Below are 20962 nucleotides of genomic sequence, written 5' to 3' on the forward strand. Positions count from 1 at the left end.
CTGGGAAGCTGTGAAAAAGCCCAGAGAAAAGAATGAGAAACAATTCTTATCTTCACTTGCTGCACCTGTTGTTGTGCACATGTGGAACGTGTTATGGAGATTTGTTTGCCAAAAGGTGATTTCTTAATTGGCCACTGGTGATGGTGTTTGGATTTGATTGACCAGTCTGGTCAAAGCTGTATCAGACTGTCTGCAAGGGCAATGGGTTTTTTGTTAACAGTATAATATAGTATAGTATAGTACAATAAAGAAATTGATCAGCTTTCTGCAATCATGGAGTCAATGCTAATTATTCTCCATTTAGGGGCCTGCTGCTATGACAGTTAAGTAAGGATCTATTTAAGTCAAGACTTGGAAGTGGTACTGCCAAAGAAAATCTAAACTCTTCGGAACAATAGTCCCTGTATTATAAGCGCAGACACAGCAGACACAGGCACTTATTGTTTGGACCTTGTTTTAAATGTCTAGTGCATCAGAAAACATGACAGATTCTTCACAAAATGCAGAAATTATATTTCTGCAGCACTGCTCATACTTCCTAAATCTTGGTAATGTTTAAATTATTTCACTGAAATGAAACTAGATAACTCTGCTTCATTGATCATTTTTACTCAGGTAATTTCTGCAATCACAATATCCACCTGTTTCCTCTTTGAGATCACAGAGTTGGGGATTTGGCAGAAGACTACCTAGAAAACTATGAGAATGATGGTTTGGTTTCAGATAGGGAGATTAAACACTGATCCTTCCTTTAAAAAAGGAAGTTTTGAGGTATGCAGCAAATGCAATGCTGTTGGCTTGGCCCAAAATGACAGGAGGTGTTACAGTTCCCATTTTCTTGAGTTGAATTTTTAAATACCTGCTCAAAAGCAGGTATTCCACTTTGAGAGCCAACAAAGATTTTGGTTTCTTTCAAACCCTAGTGTTATTGGATTTGACTGCTTATTATACATGCCAAAGTATTTTATTCTCTTTCTTCTTCCACCTCCCCTTTTGTGAAAGGCTACTAAGTTATTTGTCTTATTTTGCCAAAATAACATCCCCTCAAAGCACAAACATGAGAGGAAATACAATACCCTCCCTTTCATGTATAATAGATGGATTCGCAGGATACTACGAGTGTTAAACACTACAGCTTCTTCCTCCTCTGCTTCATCAGTCACACCTACCTATCACACTATGCTGTAGTCCACAGCTTGTCAGGGATCACCTTTAAGTCTGAATATGGCTTACAAGAGAGACCAAACACTAGCTAATCTGTAACCAGAAGAAAATGGTGTAATAATTATAAAGTCAATCTAGGGATCAAACCCAAACTCTAGTATTTCTTTGTTCTTGTAGCAAATCCAAAGTAAGACAAAAGGGGAGAGGGGTGTGTCTGGCAATTTTGCAAGACATCTCAAATGTTACCAGTTACAGCATCTAATCTGTTTTACCATGCTTTTGCTGCATGCATGCTCAAGTGCACCCATTCTGTTTTGGTGAGAAACACACATTCTTTGTGCTATTTCAAGTCATAATAACAAATACTCTCTTTCCAAACTGAGACCTTTTCTGTTCTTGCAGGATAGTTTCAGACTGCTAGGAACCACACTTAAATATTGCCAAAACCGCAGCATTGTTAACTCCCCAATACTGCAAATCATGCTGAATGTACAGAAGAAAAGCGTGTCTAAAGTATTAGATGTACTTAGTCACCTACAAGCAGCAGATTTTGCAAAAAGCAAAGACTTTTTTTTTTTGTAATGAAGAAATAGTAGATAAAGACTGAGCAGCAGAGAATGTTCCCCTAGCCAGGACTCAAGTGATAAGAAGGGAAATGACCCAGATGTGTCTCACTCAGTACTTTAGGAAGCAAGCCTCTATGGAATAACAAAGACATTCGATTTTGCCAATTGCATTTTAGTAAGATTTAATGCTCTGAGAAAATTATTACCGGAATTTTGCTTTCTAAATACTAAAGCTCTGCAAAAAAGTGGAAGTCTTCCAAATAGAGAAAATGGAAAGATCAACTCTGAGCAGAAGAGCCACATGCATGCTAAAGGACCCATCTTCAGTGAGCCTTAAAAACTAATGATGCAATCACTCAGCTTAAACACATATGCTGAAGTGGACATATTTCAGAGAATTAAACTGGATGTTTGTCTCCACCAAAAACACCTGCTTTCAACTCTTCCTCTTCAGAAGAAATATGTATCTCAAAGCAGGCCCCAAAGCTTTAACTGAAAAGTCAACACACATAGGACCAGCTGTATAAATATGAATACCTGGAATTCTACTACACAGAAAGATATTTTTCTGTGCTATTTTGGAAGCATGGTAAGATTTTAAACATTGAGTGATTTTTGTTTGTTCAAAAAACAAAACCCAAACACTTTTATAAAGCAGCAAAGTGGTAAAATCTTATTGCTTATTGAACACATCTATTCTGGAGATAAATTATAGCAGTGCTAATAATTGAGAGGTTGCACAGAATGGGTTGGGTTAGAAGAGATCTTCAAAGATCATCTGGTTCCAACCACACTGCTGTAGGCAGGGAGACCCCCTACTGGACCAGCCTGCTCAAGACCCCATCCAACCTGGCCTTGAACTCTTCCAGGGTGGGACATCCATGACTTATCTGGGCAACCTGTTGCAGTGTCACCATCCTCATTATAAAAGTAATTTTCTTCTCTATGCCCAATCCAAGCCTACTCTCTTCCAATTTAAAACTGGGGCTCCTTGTCCAGTTGTTGCAGAGCCTGGTAGTAAGGTCTTTCTTGACTATCCAACACAGAGGACAGCGAGAATAACTTCCAAGAGACAATATATTATTTTATGGTACACACAAGTACAGTTTTTCATGTAACTATCCATCTATAAACTAATGTTTTGAAAGGGAATGTGTGAGTGTGAGAGAGAAAGAAGGACTAAGTGTTCACTAAGAGGCTTGTTCAGAGCTGTGTACTAGTTTTCAGCTAAAACATTTACTTTTATACTTCCCAGTATTTGGGACTCAGATTACAGATTACTTCTAAAGAAGAGGTTGCTGAATTCACAAACCAACTGGCTGCCCCCCCTTACCACACAGATGACAGAGTTGTTAATGAAGAGCACTTGAAGCACTGTGGCTTTCTGTTTAATGCCATGAAAAAGATGAAACACATCATGCCTCTGTAAAGAACAGCAAATATGAACTACCTCAGGTAGTTCAGAGGCAGGACACGGACACAGTTCAGTATCTCCCACAGGCAGCTACAGAATCATTTAGTGCAGTACAGTCAGCCCTGCTGAGACCTCTCCACTTACATTTTTTCCCTTCTGCTGACTGGAGGCACAAAAAATACTCCATCCAAAGCTCAGGAGGTAGAGGAAAGAACAGTGCCAGGGAATGGGACAACCCTTCTGCCCACTTTGAGCAGAGTGTTCCAACAGCTCTCCAGAAAGGAATCATGTCTGGCACACTGAACATGCCCACAAAAAGCGGTGGCAGTCAACAGATGAGAATCAAGCCTTGGCAGTCGCTAACAAAAGCCCTGCTCACTTATTTCTCAGGGATCAAATACAAATGAAAATACTCGATTTTAAACTTCTCAATTTACACAAGCAGTCCTGGCATGGTTACACAGGCACCACCATGATTAGACACAAAACACTCCCTGGTTCTACATTCACTGTCTCCTACAGTAACCAGTGGTTTCCTAAATCCACCCCTCCCCTCTTGGGATGCAGATGAGGATGCACATAAAGAACAAAAGTTACTCAGGCTGATTACTCCACCCTTCCCATCTGATTATCCTCATCTTTCTTAAGCCTTTCATTCATTCCTCCCAAGCAGCATGCCTTTCAGTATTACCCCTGGCAGCATCAAGCTCTGCTTGAGAAGCAGAGCACTCAGACTCACGTGTTTATAATTAATAATACTAATTAAAGATTAGTAAGAAGATGCACCCTTTAGTTAGAAGACCCACCCTTTACATACCTGTTTTATTTAAATCTGACATTTCAAAAGCATTGGAAGGTTAGACACCAGTCCATGGGCTCGGAGCTCTGTCTCCTCTGCAATAGTCATGCATACCAAAAGCAGAAAACAGAACTGGGAATGTAGAGTCAGGCACCAGAATAAGGACGCAATTTTTGCTTGTCCCTGTTCCACAAAACATGCTTTCATTTCGCAATGGACTGTGGCTGCACTATTAACAGCAAATAATATCTCTACTATTTCATTATCTCTTAACAGAAACAACATTTCTATAGAAAGCTCTGACTGAAGGAATTAAAGGAATAATTCATTTTAGATCAACCCGCCTATACCAACAACTAGAGGATGCCAAACTGTATCCTGTGAAAGAAACATTGCTTTTTCTCTGCCTCCAATAGGGATCAGGAGAAATTTTGTATCTGATAGCCACACTAAATGCAGTGAGTTGAAAATTAAAACACAGTGTAAACCAGAAACAGCAGGACAGCCCTCTGCAACAGCAAATTCTCCCTGTAAGCTTTAGCAGCTGTTCCAATCACCATAATCACGGCATGAATGAATCCTGAGCAAAGTACCTTCCATGTAAAATACAGGAATAGAGTTTGTGGATACATATGGTGTACTGAGAGATACATCTGCAAATAAAATGATACTCTGCAAATTTACACAAGGACAGAACACACACACACCAATAAATTATATTTATACATGAATGCACACAAGCAGACTACAATTTTTGCCTTTGTACTAAAACACCTCCCATTTTCCTCAGTAGGATATAGCGTTATGTGATAAAGTTCCTGCCTGACCTGAAACCAAGCAACTAAGAAAATTTGAAATACTAGACACACCTGTGCATTTCTTCAGAAGCAGCCACAATTCAGCAATATCTCTGTAGAGCAAGGAGATCAGGCTTAAGGTCATGTTGCTTCTAATTGATTTAGAGCAAAATAGTTCCGTGGACAGTGACCTATTTATCTGTGAGCTCATCCTCAGTGCAAAATGAGAGCGCAAAACTCCATCTTTCACTCGAAGCCAAGCCACTGGGGGCACAATGGCTTTCTTCAAATTACATGCAGAGTAAGTGTGCCTGTCAGCAGGCTCAGAGGTCCTCAGAAGGGCTTGCTGGCTGCTGGCTACCACTTCTTGTCTTCCTGCATAAAGCGCTGGCACGCATTAGATGCAAGCTGTTTGCTTCAAATATGAACACATGCACTGTTCAAACATTACCAGCGTAAGAATGCATTAAAAAATTAATCCTAAGTGTGCCTTGTCAAGAAACCCTCCCTTTAAAAGCTCCAGTTCTAACAAACAATGGTACAGTAAATCTAGTATTATGATCTTTTTCTACCACTCACCCCTACTCCATGCAGGGAAATTAACTGCCCTTTTTCCAATGAACCTTTGGCTAGAAAGCTCCCCAGAAATACAGCCAGCTTTTCCTGTTGGTAAGGGAATTCTCACCCACATGTCTTTGGTGGAACTGAATTGGGGTGTTTTCCTTGGTGGGAAACCCATCAAACACCTGTTCCCTACGAAAAAGCCTACCCTACGCAGCAGGAGCTGACAAAAAGGCATTCTACTAATGTGACTTTGCAAGTGGAAATACACTGAAATCTTATTAATAAGACAATGGAAAATAAGGCAACAAATGACAAAATAAGCTAGAACAGAAGTATTCCATATGATCTCTCAGACATGAATGCTGAGTGGACTTGCTTTACCTGATCCCTTAAAGTAATTGCCCAGTGACAGACTACCTGTTAATTAATACACTTGAGATTAGTTATCGGCCATTCGGACTCACTGAGAGTGAGCCAAGGAGTACGAGTGACAGCAACAGCCATATGAAAACAAATGGATTGTTTTTCTTCACTTCACAGTGTTATAGGAGGCCTCTCCCAACAAGAGAGGTCAAGGAAAGAGGACAGCGAGGATAAAAAGCTTGAATTGATGGTTACATCTGTTCACAAAATCCCATTTACAGATGGGAAAAAGCTCCATTTCTGCATTGGCACTCCCATCCTCAACCAATCCCATAAAAGCAAACCAAAACAAACCCAGGTTACTCACAGACCACACCAGAGGTTATTTTCTGAAGCACCCCACATCTGTGCTCCCACCACTCATCTGCCATGGGGCAGGAACTGTTGATAATCCCACACCAGTGATATGTATTCTAACAAATCTACCATCTATTCAAGCAGTTTGATTAAATATTAATATCTATTCATGACTTTATTACATGACTTGAATAATATAATCATGGTAATTTATTTTCAGTGCTGCTGTTTCATTTTGGGGTCATTAAGTTTTGTAGTAAGCCAAAACACAAGAGTTTTTAAACAATATCAGATGTTTTTAAATAAAGGTAGATTTAAAAGTGACACTCCTTAGAAATATTTTACTTAACTATTCTGTATTTTATGAGTGATTAGCACATTAGATTGTGCAGAGAGTTAAAAATTAGTGAATGAGTCTTCCCACCACTCCCACAAGTCATGTAAATACTCTCACAAGTGAAAGCTGAGATGGAGCAGGTGACCTCTCTCAGATCAGGTAACAGCATCTGTTGCACTGTCAGACACAGGATCTATGTCTCGGCTCCAAGCCCAGACTCCCTCCTTTCCAGGACAGCCACCTCACCCGCTGGGTGGAGCGTGCTCCCAGATCAGTATCATGACTTGTACTCAGACAAAGATCACAATTCACAGCATTTTTATTTCTGGCTGCTGTGCTACAGCTCGGCTCCAGGAAGAACAGTCTCAGATACCTGGTGCAAGTACACACACTGATATTAACTTCTTACTTAGCAGCACCAAGCTGGTATCAAACAGTGGGCAGAGTCCACTGCAATATGCTTGGCTGACCAGATACTTCTGTCAGTGGTGGCATGGACTTGGTGTCACCTGCAGCAGAGCATGCACTCATTATCTGATTGATAACAAATGATGATAAAGCAGGCACAGGAACGCTTTCCAAACATCCAGAGAGAGGGAGAGGAAGTTTTACAGCCTTCCTTCAGAGATTAAAACCATGCAAAAGAGGAGCTACACCCTTCTCCAGACAGAAATCACTCCCACCTAGATCCACACAATAAGATCCAGGAACCTGATACTTTGACAAGCTGGCTACTTCCGTAAGAAAAAAGAAATACAAAACCAAAAAATCCTCCATGAATGTAAAAGAGGAAAAACAACGACATGTATAACATGTTGGTAGTGCTTGTTCTCATTGTTAACACAGAGAGGAACTACAAATCCTTGTATTAATCAACAATGACTGTTCCAGAGTCCCTTCATATTGTACCCTATGTGGACAACGACATTTTAACAGGCTTTTGCCTTCAGATTTCACCGCAGAGAAAACAGTGAAATCAGTCATTCAGGTGAAAACCTAATACTAGTTTAAAACAATTTAATTTCTTGGATTAGAAGTCATCCTCCAGGCTCCCACCTAGATTACTCCCTCCTAGCCTCAAATCTCCATGCCCCACAGTTACATTTAATATTGAATCATGGAATGGTCTGGGTTGGAAGGGACCTAAAAGATCATCTAGTTCTAATCCCTGTGCCATGGGACACTTTTGAACCAGGCTGTTCAGAGTTCCATTCAACCTGGCCCTGAACACCTCCAGGGAGTTTTTTTTCCAGATTGATCAAGATGTAATAATGTCTGTGGCTAAGAGGACCAAAATAAAGCACTGTATGTTCCAATCCAGCTATCTATCTTTCAATCTTGACCAACAAGGCACACCTTCACCTCCCTCTTTTAGAGACCAGTGTCTCAAGACTTAGCAACTCATGTGAAGGAAAAGTACATACAGAGAGCTCAGTGTTTGCTGTGGAGGAACCTTGGAACCTGCCCCCCACTCTGCTGGAGGGACAGAAGCCCACAGAGTGTCTCAATGGAACTTGGTCTCAGATGCCTGGTTAAAAGGTGTTCAGGCAAAGGTGATTTTTTTTTCCCCTAGCAGTTCCATTCTGCACAGAAAGCTGTGCTGGTGGGCACCTGGGGAAACGCTCTTCTGGTAAAAGAGGGTTCCAGCCAGTAACCAAATAGCTCTTTGTGTTAGCACTCTATTCTGGACTGTGTGCATGGGAGAAATGTTTGCTCCGTGGTTATAATACCTGAATTCCTTGCTGTGCATTTCAGAGAAGAGAAGAAAGAAAGAGCAAAAGCATTGAAGCAGAAAACCTTTCCCTGGCTTTCATGATCCAGCTTAAAATAGAACCAGAAAGGAAAATTGTGCTATGTGGGCATGCATGTTAGCAAGAAGACTTTAGGGCAAATTTAAGCTCTATTAAAGCATAAAGAAATAAGAGCCCTCCTGAGAAAATCCTGGTGGGCACGAGAGTATATATTTATAAATGCAAAGAAATTAATTTCAACTCCACTCAAGCTCAGCACTCAGGTTAATTCTCCCTCCCACCTCAGCATGGGATGTGAGTGACAGGCTCCAGCCTGCAGAATGGAGGAAAACACTGTGGGAGAAGCTGTTAAAGGATGGATGCAAAGTCAATTGAGGTTAAAGACTCTGTTATCCTAGTTTTATGAAACCCAGAGAAGGGAGCTATGACTGTGGCTTAAATATACAAGATACTGCAGCTGTTTTATAAAGCATGTGCAAGTGTGCAGCATGAGGGTGGCAAGGCTCATGGTAAAGGATATTAAAGTCTGGCAAGTTCAACATTAAAATACAATTATCACACATATTTTCCCTTCAGGAGTGCTGTACTTAGCAAAAAGCACACCAATAAAATAATGTGGCATTCAGCATTACAAGAGCTATCCTCATAGGCCCATCCTTAGTATAATGCAAATGTATACTCTCTCAAAAAAAAAAAACCTTAGCAAAATACACCTCACATCTGCAGCTGCAGAATTTGTAAATTTGTGGAGTTTTGAAGACATGGAGCAATTTGATGCATAGTCAAATTGCTTCTCGTTTAGCATACAAGACTATTTAAAAGCTCCATTCATTTTCTTCTTCTAATACGTCTTGATTTTTTTTTCAAAGAATGGATGCAAAAGAGGTTTCCTTCTTTTTGAAGTCATCAAGCACTCAAGATTTACAATTCTGTCTGGTTTACATCAAAAGATTCCAAGGATTAAAAGTAGTTTATTACACCCATTATACACACACACACACACACACACACACACACACACACACACACACACACACACATCTATGTTTGTATAAATCCATTCTATTAAGCATCTTGTAAAATCTTTACTCAGCAACAAAACTAATTTTGAAACTGCTTTGGCAATTTTTTAGCTGGGATTCCAAGTCATCAAAAAAGGTCCCTGCCTGATATCCAGACTTAAATTTAAGCAAGTACAACAAAACAAAATTCATGGTCAGGAAACTACAATAAAAAACAATTACAACTTCAATCCATGAAGAAATACATTCTTTCAATTGAAAATGAGCATGCTGGAAAATACAAATAGTTGCTGGAGCACCTTAAAAGAAAAGGATGCTGTTCAATCAAAAAGCTGAACCCTGTACTATCTTTCCAAAAAGATAATGCCTGGAAAAAACATAGGGAAAGCTGCTGAGAAATTACATCTTAAAAGTACACTTTGCACGGTAAGACAAAAATAAACTTCAAAGTTTTGAAGATTACACAACCTTCACATCAGGTATCCAAGAAGTAAAACAAAAGGCAAAAGAACATGTCAGTAATTTTTAAGGCAGAGTAACACCTGACCAAGGATGGTACTTCTCTGGCCTCATGATTACTCTTAGGGGCTTTCCCCAAAGCCATGACAGAAGTCTGGCCACTGAATGCAGTTATTACACATCTGTTTCAATTTCTAATTTTAAAATTACATCTTTCTGGTGTTCTGTGAACTGAATTTTAATCAGTTTATACTTTTTTATTTACATGTCCTTTCTAAACAAGCTCTCCTAATCATAGGCCTCTCCTTGGCTGGGCTTCAGGGCTTACCAAGGTTTCTTGTTTCAAAGACACACAAAAACTGGACTTTTTTCAGGATTAATTTAATCACACAGGAGTTAGTAGTAAGCACTTTATCCTGCAGTATTTAGTGACAGTTCCCTCCGTCCACAGCTGCAAAGCCAACAAAGAAGTGGATGTGACCTTTTTAACTCCACAAACAGCAGCACTCAGAGCAACAGTGCCAAAACAGAGATGCTGCTAACCAGGAGAAGAGCACCTCTGGCTTGGAGCTCAAGGTTTCTGCAGTGGTGTTCAAAATCCAGAGGTGGGAGATTGCAGTCTGATGACAAATGAAAACTGATCAAAGGTGGAAACCAAATCACTGCTGAGCTTGGATAGAAGGCAGGACTAAAATTTGGAAATATCAAGAGGATGAGATCCATTTTTATATCACCAGTGGGATTAAAGGAGCAAAGGAAGTAGGAAAAAAATGGATGTGGAGCTTAGTGGCAGCAGAAAGGAGAACTCAACAGTGAGTAATAACAACAGAAACACATTATGAAAGCAGCACAGGAAAAGGAAAAACAGGTTTATTGTGTATTCTGAAACACATATATTAGTAAGAATATTAATTCAGCAAGCAAGGAAAACCAACAGAGACCACTACAACCAATGAAGTGTTGTGCCACAATCACAAATATATTTATAGCCAAAGTATGAAATAAAACTTTGTCAGCAATAGGAAACCCTTTTTATGACTCTTAAAGTACACAGAATCTTTTTTTTCCTACATGAACAAGATACTCGGGAAGCAGAAAAACTTTCAGGTCAAAAGTTGTGGAAGAACTGGTTCCAAAGAAAACATCATATGCTCCTGTAATACTGATGAGCACAGATAAAGGCTACAAAACTATTTACTACAAAGGAAGGAAAGGAAAATTTGCAGAAATCGTCATTTCCAAAAATCCATAAAGAGCAAACAGGACAGAGAGCCAAGAAGAGAGGCCCGTTTTTGATGTGAGGCAAAATTAAGAGCTAAAAAAATATTCATTCTTTCACATCTCTAAAATAATCAATTGGGGTGGGTTTGGACAAGTTAATTATGATATTTCAGTACTGAAGGATTACTCATAGCTTCAAATGGAATAGAAAAAAATCTGGTTATAAGATCATATCATTACTTGTCATCTTAGATTGGCAAATATAAGCAAAAGTCTTCCAAATGGGCCATCAACCTGAAGTCCTTCTTACACTGCATAAATCTGACCCACACTGTTGTGAGATTAGACTTGAAAATGGTAAAATCTACATAACTGATAGGATAAAAATGCTACTGTCTTCTTACTTATCAAGGCAGTTTTGATTTTGACTCATGATTTGGAATTTTTGTGGCCTAGGCGTGCACACTGCAGCAAGCTGTCTGTGGCTGTGCAACCCACAAAGTCCCCACACATGGGAAAAGTGTGAAAAAATGCAAGCAAATGCACTGAGCAATCCTCAAAGGTCACCATTCCCCCCACTTAAATATTTCCAAAATGGTATCTCAATTTCTCCCATTGCCAATTCTTTCACCCTCCTGGGCTTCAAAAAGCTCCACATTTTCCTCAAGACAAGATACTTAATATCAGCAAAACACAAGGCCATTCTCCACCGATCAAAAAGGAAAGAAGCAGAAAACAGACTGACTTCTTCTGGAGAGGCAACAGGGAGAATTGCTTTTGGTTCTCAACAGAAATTCCCTTCCTTTAAAGAAAGGAAGTCTCACTACAATGAGAGAACAAAATACCTTGTCCCTTGTAGCACAATATGAGCAGCACAATATTCTTGGTTGAATTTAGTCAGTGGAAAAGAGGCAAAGCTCACAGGAGTTGCTTTCTGTGGAAAGACATGACATAAATAACACCTGGCCTTTTTATTTTGTAGATGCAGGATTTTAAAGAAACTATTAATATATTATTTTAAAAGGCAGTGATTTCTTTAATGAGCCACTTCTATAAAGTAAGATGTAAAAAAAAAGCCTGCAAAGAGCTGTTGTAACATCCATAAACAACTGCAGCACAGCAGCTGTAGCCATGTCCTGTTTCCAGTCTCCAGGATCCAAACAGGAAGACTATGCCCTTACCTGATTGAAAAAGCAGCCAGTGCCTGCGATTTTAATCAACCTAAAGGAACATTCTCCTTCTTTTCCAGTCTCCTGGGATGCTTCCTGGCCCATTCAGGGGAGCAGTGCGGAGGACAAGCTTTTTAACAGCAGCATTACCTTCATTTTCCACATTACAGCCAGCTACCTGCCCGGTTACTGTATTTGCTTTTGGTCCAGGTGTGACAGCCCAGGCTGGCTTGTGGTGTGAGACAACAAAACCCCACCTCTGCCAAGGGTGGTTTAGGAGCACCAGCCTCTCATCAGGCTGGATTTTTCAGCACACCTTAAAAACCTTCACACTATTTTGAGATGAGCAAGAGCAGAAAGGGATGCACCAGCCATGTAAGAGATGTAATTATGCAAACTTATATAAACTTGGCAGCCCACCACATCTACCTCCCAGCCTCCACCAATTAGGATGTCACAATTAACAGAAAGCAGTGCTTCTGGGGTCCCCTGCACCTGCAGCTCTGGGAAAATGCCTCAACCCCAAGAAGCTTTTGAAACAGTTTTGTGTTTCTTCTCCTTTCCATAAGGAGAATGAAGATGTAAAGAAAGATGAAACAGAGGCCAAGGAGCAAATTCCACCTGTTCTGACACATGCAGCAGCTGAACTAATACCCATGAATCTCACAAGAATAAGATACAACAGAGACACAACTCCCAGCCTTTTTTTCTGCTCTTCCTCTTGTTGACTCTGCAAAAAAATACATTTATTTTCCACCAGCTCCTGCCTTACCAAGTCTGTACCTGATTAGTTCAACATAATTTGAACTGAGCTCTTACCCCTGTATTTGCACTAAGCGAAAAAGCACAAGGCAAGTGGATCAAAGGTGAGGGCACTCTTTGTAGCCCCCTGCTCTACAGTGGCAGCAAATGAGGCCTCTTCAGTTCAGGTCTCATCTCGTGGGCCTACAGCCCATCTTTGAAGTGTTTAACAGTGTCTTTTTAACATGACAGGTTTTATGCCCATTGCCAAAAGCCTCCATCTATCCATGCTCAAACACAGCACGTTCTGCAACTGCTGCTGTTTCCAGCCCCACACTGCAGCACTTCAGCCAATGCTCAACACCCACAAACACCTTTCCAGGACACAAAATGCTCAATACCAAGGATGACAACTGCAGATACCCACCCAGTTCAAACGATCAGCAAAGAACCAAATGTACTCCTCAGACAAACAGAACAACTGTTCTGTTTTCTCAGAAAAGTAATATTAAGAATATTAAAAGTACCCCCACTTCCCAACCAGGATTTATAGGCTCAACTATATTTTTGAGGGAAATTTCAGGGCAAGAAATTAAAATTTTCTTTGGGAAATATCTTGTAGACACTTTTTCAGAGCATTTAGGGGAGTAAGGTATAAGGGGCCCTCAAATATTCCATTTTTTCCCCCATCCTGAGTCTCTGGAAATGTCCATCAGTTCTCAGGAATTTTTCTTCAATGGAATTTCTTCTCCTGTGCTATGAACAAATACCAAACAGCTTACATGTAACACACATTCGAGTCCCTTCTGTTACTTGCATGTAATTCCTTCGGGCACAAAAATCCAATGCACATCTTATTTTCAATAACCCTATTTTATTAACTAGTGAAGAAAACAGCAGCTCAGCTACAAACAGGTATCAGCATATAAGTATCTTAGTCTCCACAAACCAACAACCAAAAGCCTTGACTTCATTGTGCTTATTTCATGTTTTCTTCTTCAAGCAAGCAGAAAGAAGCTCTCACTGCACCTGAGTGGAAGGAAAAAACTCAGCTCTATTATGAGCTTGCCCAAAAGCACTTCCATCTGCCTGGCACCTCCTGGCAGCTGAGAGGTATTTAGGTTCAGCCAGCCCCACTGGGGTGAAGTCACAGGCATTAAAGGTTTACAGGTGCAGCCACCAGCAGTGGGCTGATAAAGAGCTTGTGCAAATACCCCTCTTGCAGGGAGCACTTCAGAGCAAGTGCCGTGCTATAAACCAGCAAACAAAGTTTCTCCTGAAACCTAAATGCTGAGAAATAGATCTAATGCCAGCCTGTTCCCATCTGTGGCAGCGTTTCCACTGAAGTTATTGCCTCCCATGCAACAGCAGAGATTGGCAGCTAATCAGTATATTTCTGGTGTACTCCACAGTTTGGCACACTGCAACCCAAAGCCTACTTTGTCACGTTTTCTCTGGTTTTATATTATTGTTTTATACCACATTGCCTCCTCTCCCTTTCTCAACTGTTGTCACTGTGCTCTAAACCTTGTCCTCTCTCCCTGAAGCACAGATGCCTTCTGCAGGTTACAAGAGCAATCTTTGTTTTTTCCTTTCTAAAATAAACACGGTCACATAGAGGAAATACTTTTAAAAAATTTGAACTATTCAAGATTGAACAAGCCCATTGTTTGCAGAGGAGGCTTCAGGGCAGCAGCACGCTACCATGACTGTGCTATAGAGCATCCACAAAAATCCTGTGGACCACAAGGGTTTGAGGCTGATGTGTGCAGGGACAGAGCATTCTCATTGTTTAAATGTAAACAATAATAATAATAGGGTTTTGTAACCCAGAGAAGGAAGCAAACTAATGTGGAAAACAGTTGTTATTACTCTGCTTATGACTTGTTGTTCCCAAAAATATGCTGGGTTACTTTGTAATGCTGAAGGGGATAAACTGAGGTGACCTGAAACTGGGCAAATGGCTGAAACCCCATCTGATAAGATGGGCTTGGGAATACCTTTTCTCTTTTTTACACTGGAAGCATGCCAGAGTGGAAAACACTGGGTGAACAATCCCTAGCTCTTGTGACAGTAAGACTTGTATCTTTGAAAAAGAGGGCAGACAAATCCCAGTTGTTTAGGGATTAAACACTGACAAATGGTGTCTTGGGCACCTTCAGGGAGAAAGCTGTCACCTGAGTCCAAGCACATGATCCCCAAAACAACCTCCTGACACCTCACAACATAAAGTTCATTACAGATTTTTCCAACACACCCAAATTCTCTGCATAGAGTCTGATCTGTATTTAGACAACTGAATACAGACAGAAATTTCAAGGACTGGGCCAAACCCCCAAATCCTTCTTTGGCAAAGGCAAAAAACCAGGATTTATTGGGAGCCACTAAGACAGTTCTTATGTTTTGAGGCTTTAATATTAAAAGTTGATACCAGCAAACCTCCTTTAATGCTTTCAGTGAATGTAAGAGTAGAGGTGGTTTTGTGCTAAATTGGAGGTGTACATTACTAATACCTGGGAGCATGCTAACCAGCTTAGAACACCCCAAAAAACTTGGAATTTGAATTTTTTTTCACAAAGAATTGACCTCTAAAATAACTCTCTAAAGACAAATGACAACATCTGCAAAAATTATTATTACAACTTACCTTGCAGACAAAGAACATAATTTTCAATAGCTGGAAGTCAGGAAAAAAAAAAAAAATCAGAGACAGAACCAAGGTCAAATGCTATCAACCAAAAGGGGAAAAGTTTACACTGAAAGTAGCAGACACCACCTTTACTTGCACCTGAAGTCCTTAAACAGTCTTTGATAGCCATCATGGTAGATGACACAAATGCACAATCAAATTAAAATGTCTAAAAACACAACTAGAGATTTGGATGGTAGAAGCTGGAGAGTTTGAAAGGAGCCTTGAAGGCGAGCTGTGTTCTCTCCAGAAAGACATGTTTCGGGTTTGTTTCAAAAATGCAGCTATAACAAACAGTATTAGAAAGGTAAATGTTCTCTAACGTAAAAGGATAGAGGCAACATCTTGAATTCTTCATTTCACATACTACCTCTCTTTAAAAACACATATTAATCCCTATCCCCTTTCTCATATACACCTTTGGAATCCACCAAAGAGGGTAAGAATTGTGTAAGTCTTTGGCTAACGCAGAGAAAATGTTTATTTTTAATCATGATGTCTTAGGAATTAGAGAGTATTCTGCTCCACAGACTCACTGCATGAAACAAGTTGCTTCTGTTTCATGAAAGACAAAACCAAAGGCAATATATATTGCATTTTTTCTTCAAATAAAAGCCTGAAAAGCAAGTAGCTCCTTCCCCAAAAGCCAAAAGAAACAGACAAATGAGTTCTTCCATTAGCTCTCTGCCACAGAATCATATGAACTATAAGTCACATAATTCTAAAGTGATTTTTCAGAGAAATAAATTAAGAGAGGGAACCATTCAGAAGACAAAACTAAGCATCTATGTTTTTGTTAACTTTCTGTTAAGCTTGTCCATCTGAAACTCCTAATGGTTCTCAGAATATAGCCCTGTGCACATTTAGATTACTGTGGGCAATTCACGCATCACAAGAGCTGTTGTAATCCAGGACAACTCTCAGAGGAATTTTCATGAGAATTGTACTGGACTCAATTTTTAGAAGTGTACTCTTGACTAACTGCTCACACCTGAGATTACAGCTTCACTCCCTCCCAACTGCTCCACCAACTGCTATGGTTTGTTAAGGAGTTTGGACAAAACTCCTTATCAAAAGACAACTGCAAGCCATCCCCACTGAGCCCTTCAAAATCTTCGTCCAACTCAGTCCCTGGACTCACTTTTTTGTGACCTCTATTTAAAAAAGCTCCAGAGTTTACAAGAAAATTTGAAGTTACAAAGAAGGGTAAGACTGATAATAATTAGATGAGGCTGAGATTTACTGCATGCTGTCAATAGCGTAGGTGGAAAAATCTCTTATTTTTTCCACCTGGGGGTAAGAAGGGAGAAGAAGCAGTCCCTACAGAAAATTTCCAGGTCCTTCACTTAGTTCTTTGGCCTCACTCCAAAAGGAAAGAATGAACTTACTCAACAGCCTAGTCCCTCACACTGAATTGTGAGCAAGTTGACAAACTCACAGTCAATGACTCCAAAGATGCTGACAGAAACTAATGAAAAGTAAGGACACATGAAAACCAGAGCTGTCAGCAGCCATTGGCCATTATTTTCAGAAAAAAACCACCAACCAACAAGACTGCAGAAGGTTTCAAGCCAGTCAAGTCCAAGTGCAAGAAACAAACTGCGATGTTGGATAAACTGCTGATTAAAACTTTTTTGGGATGTTTTTTTAGATCACTGAGCAAGAAATGAAACACATAAAAGTTGCACTGATCTCCACTTCCTGCTTTGGAAGAAGATGTAATGGCTCCAAACTAAGACAAAATAAGTAAGTAAATACAAGAGCTAGCTTTAGTCAGGAAGTGCTGGAAATCTTACAATAAACTTTGAACCTTTTGGCTTATGTTGCTTCAGCACGAGGCTGTGTGTGTTCGACCTTTTCAGGTAGATCTAACCTCTGAGGTTAATTGGAAGATCATATGGGATTTCGTTAAACATTGTAAGCATACACAGTAAGAGGAAGTAGTGCAAACCGTCCTACTAAGCATGACTTCAGCAGAACTAAACAGATTGGCAACTTCTTGGAAGAACAATGAAGAAGATAAAGGGAGTAAATAAAGCTACATCCTGGCTCCAGGACTGGTTCTGCCCAGAGAGTAAATATCTACTTGTTGACAATTCTTCATTATTCTCTAAATTATTGGAGCATTCATTCTTCTCTAAATTATTGAAGCAAAGTCCCTCAGATTGTTGATGGGGGCAACTCTGAGTTTTTTTCACTACTGTATTTTTTTTTCATATATTCTTCAGTGGCCATGAAAGCAGGAACAATATAAATTCTTACTAGCTCACTGCCTATAATGGTATAACGTCATATATAGCTACTCCCCCTAATTAAATGGGCTTTTCAAATAGCACTAATGGAAGACATTTTCCCCCCATTTCAAGAGTCAAAAGCACAGTCAGATTTAATTTTCTGAGGAATCAATTTACATGTACTGAAGTAATGGAAACTTTTTTCACTTTTTTCCCCTCCATTCACTGTGCAACCCTTAACGTCACACAGCAATGACCCCTTAGAATAGTTCTGTTCCCTGTAAGAAAACTCAAAGACAGCTTAAATCTTAGCAAACAGGGAAGAAGAGATGCTGAAGAGGTCCAAGGGAGGAGGCTCATGGAGTTCAGTGTGGATCTGTGGAAGAGATGCCTAGAGGCACAGTCTTGTATTGCCATCAGTTCTGTGTGTGTGTCTCTTGCTCTTTAGAGAGACTCTTAAAAGTCTTGGTTTCCTTGGAAGAATCATCATCCAGGAGCCTAAAAGTGGTGGTCTGTATAGCAGTGGTCCAAGAAGTATTCCTTCCTTATTATGCATAGAGCTGGAGAAGTAACATTCTTTCCTCTGAATTAAGGCACCAAAAATCTGGAAATAGTAACTTTTACAACAGGGCAATTCAAAATGTTCTAACTGTATTCAAATCACTTCTTTAACATAAATAATAGGACATAATAAGCAGTTTCAGGAATCTTGAGTCAGACCAGTCTCACAAATTTGCTGATAATGTCATGCTTTTTAGATAGTTCTACTTTCTATCACAGCATGCATCTTAATGTATTGTAAAATACAATTATCAAATCATGTGTTTCCTTCACTTTTACTTTTTAACACAAAAATAAAGATCTTAATATTTTATTAAAAAGCAAAAAAAAGGGTTTTAAAAAAAAAGGAAGGGTAAAAAAAAAAGGAAGCTAAGGTCCCTCAGATTTATAGGATAGGTCACAGACAATTTAGTGAAGGAAGAAAAACATTTGCCAGCGTTGCTGAATTGGTATCTGAATAGTAATAACCTCTTTATCAGAAAACATATACTGAACACATCCTTATTAAATTGTATGATAATGCTCTGAAAATAATTTCAGGGAAGAAACAGTTCACTTTTGATGGACAGCCTGCTTGGGACCTTTTCTGTCTCCACAAGGATGTCAGCTATGACTGGTTTTGCTGATGTGCTCACTTTTCACCAAGTAACTTGCCTGAGCCAAATAAATCAATTACGTACATCACAGTTATTAAATGGTAATAAGTTTGAGGAATGCTGTCTGAAAAAAAAAAGTCTATAAAAACCTTATATGAAAATTTAAATCCTAAAATTCCTGATGCTTTAATTCCTTTGGAAAAAGGGTTTTTAAGTACATACCAAATACTACCATTTATCACTCAGACTCTCCAATGACGTGTTTTCTATGAACAACGTATTTTCTAGGATCAGTGAGCTAGCAAAGCTTATATTAAGACTCTTGAAATACATGGGGGGTTTTGGAACATATAAAACATGTTTAAAATGTTTTATTAAAGAGCACAGCCCCAAGGCACACACCTTACACACCCCTGACTTAACAGACTACACAGGTCTGTTTACATTTACAAGATTTAGGAGTTATAAGTTAAGCCAACTTACCCTGCGCTACAAAGTCCAGCCATGAACACCATTCTGAGAAAAAATAATAGCTCTTCATTTCTGCTACGGAAATTCCCCTCTGATCCATCATCAGAGAAGAAAGAGGTCCACTTTTCCCTTCCCCTGCTCAGAACACACTGCCCTGAGAAGGTAAGAGCTTTTGCGTTACCTGAACTTTGTTCCATAAATACAACAGGTGGCACAAGATGACTTTACAAATATATTTTCTCCCACTAATGCCATTGTTCTTGTAATTATCTCTTTAATTATAGTGTTTTCCCCTCATCACCACACCCTGAATATTTACAGACTGCTGATACACCCAGCGTCTGATACAGTGTATATATAAGCAAAAGCCCTTAGCACATTGCTGTTCATGTTAGGCTTTAACAAGGCAAAGCAAGACTGTTTTTCATGCAGATATTCACAATGCTATCTGGAACTAGTTATAGTGAATTGCTCATGCACAGGTCCAGTTTATCACCTCTGCTATGGATTCACACCTAACTCTTCTCCATCTTTCTGATCTAAAAAGTGCAAGAGTATTTCAAACAGGACAGGTCAATCAAAGTCCCAAGCACAGAAACTCAAAATCTCAAATTAATCCCTTTTAAACACCTTTATGCAGCCAGCAAACAAAGGCATGAATGCAGCAAACAGTAAACACAGCCTCACACACCTGGTGGGGACTAACACTAGTGAAGTTGTGGCAGACTTTAACACTGACCAGAACTGTTAGTGTTTGCACAGGCTCCAGGCAGGCTTTGGCTACACTGAAGCCTTCAGGTACTTAAATATTCCTGCTATTTTTGTGTGTTCAGTCTGACATTTCCTGCATCCACACGTTAGTTAGCCTGCCTGTAAGCTAACTCCCTCTCCCCTTACAAGAATGCCCAATATCCCACAGAAATACTCATACAGCTTCAGGAAAAGATGTACCACATCTGCATCCCCTTGGCTGATACAGATGATGCAGGGTTGCTCTTCCTCTATCCTCTTCTTCCCTCTTTGTGGTGGATTGTTCAGGTTATGGATTAACCAAGCTCTGTCTGACCCAGCACAAAAATCTAAGAGACACCCACCACAGCAGCATTACAGTGCTGCTCTCTGTGCCTTTGCACAGAACTTCTTTGGATTGGAAGGACCCTGCAACACAGACAGTCTCCTCAGCCACCCATTCATCACACTCCTAGAACTACACACAAAAAACCCCACCCTAGAGCTTCAGCATCTTGGTCAAAAACCAACCTGAATCCAGAGCGAAAAGATGCAGACGACAGGATGCCTCCAAAGATACTCCCCATCCATCCCACGCACAGCACAGACTGAAGACAGATGTCTCTGGCATCTGCCCTGGCCAGACCTGCTCTACAGCTCTGGGTTAAGCTGACCTACTGCTCCCATTTGCTTAGAGAAGGCGAGAAGAGGGAGAATCTCAAAGCACAGTCTGGGAGCACTGTGCTGGGACGCCCCCACAAAGGGCCACAGCACCCTGGAAAATCTCCCCTGCTGATGGGAGAGAGGTGTCCCCAGAGAAGTGCTCAGAGCCACAGCTTCCCAGGGCTGAAACCCTCCACACACCCACAAGCGCTGTCCCACCTGCTAGCAGTCAGAGATGAAGAAGCACACAGAAGGTACAGAGTCAGGGATGGACTGAGAAAACACAATGCTGTCT

General features: G+C 40.2%; 1 protein-coding gene across 8 annotated transcripts in view; it reads right to left on the reverse strand.

Annotated features, from left to right (window-relative positions):
• MCF2L (MCF.2 cell line derived transforming sequence like) overlaps positions 1–20962 on the reverse strand; it is a 145076-nt gene that overhangs the window by 71554 nt on the left and 52560 nt on the right. The window contains exon 1 of one of the 8 annotated variants that reach the window (XM_059839662.1): positions 20887–20952. The exons of 6 other annotated variants lie outside the window; for them this stretch is intronic. The gene's annotated coding sequence lies outside the window, so the exon portion shown is untranslated. Of the gene's footprint in view, positions 1–20535; positions 20587–20886; positions 20953–20962 lie in introns of those variants that run through there. One more of the 8 variants, XM_059839658.1, reaches the window with a different exon arrangement.

Source organism: Haemorhous mexicanus, chromosome 2 (genome assembly GCF_027477595.1).
Source record: "Haemorhous mexicanus isolate bHaeMex1 chromosome 2, bHaeMex1.pri, whole genome shotgun sequence".
In the NCBI taxonomy this organism is placed as follows: Eukaryota; Metazoa; Chordata; class Aves; order Passeriformes; family Fringillidae; genus Haemorhous; species Haemorhous mexicanus.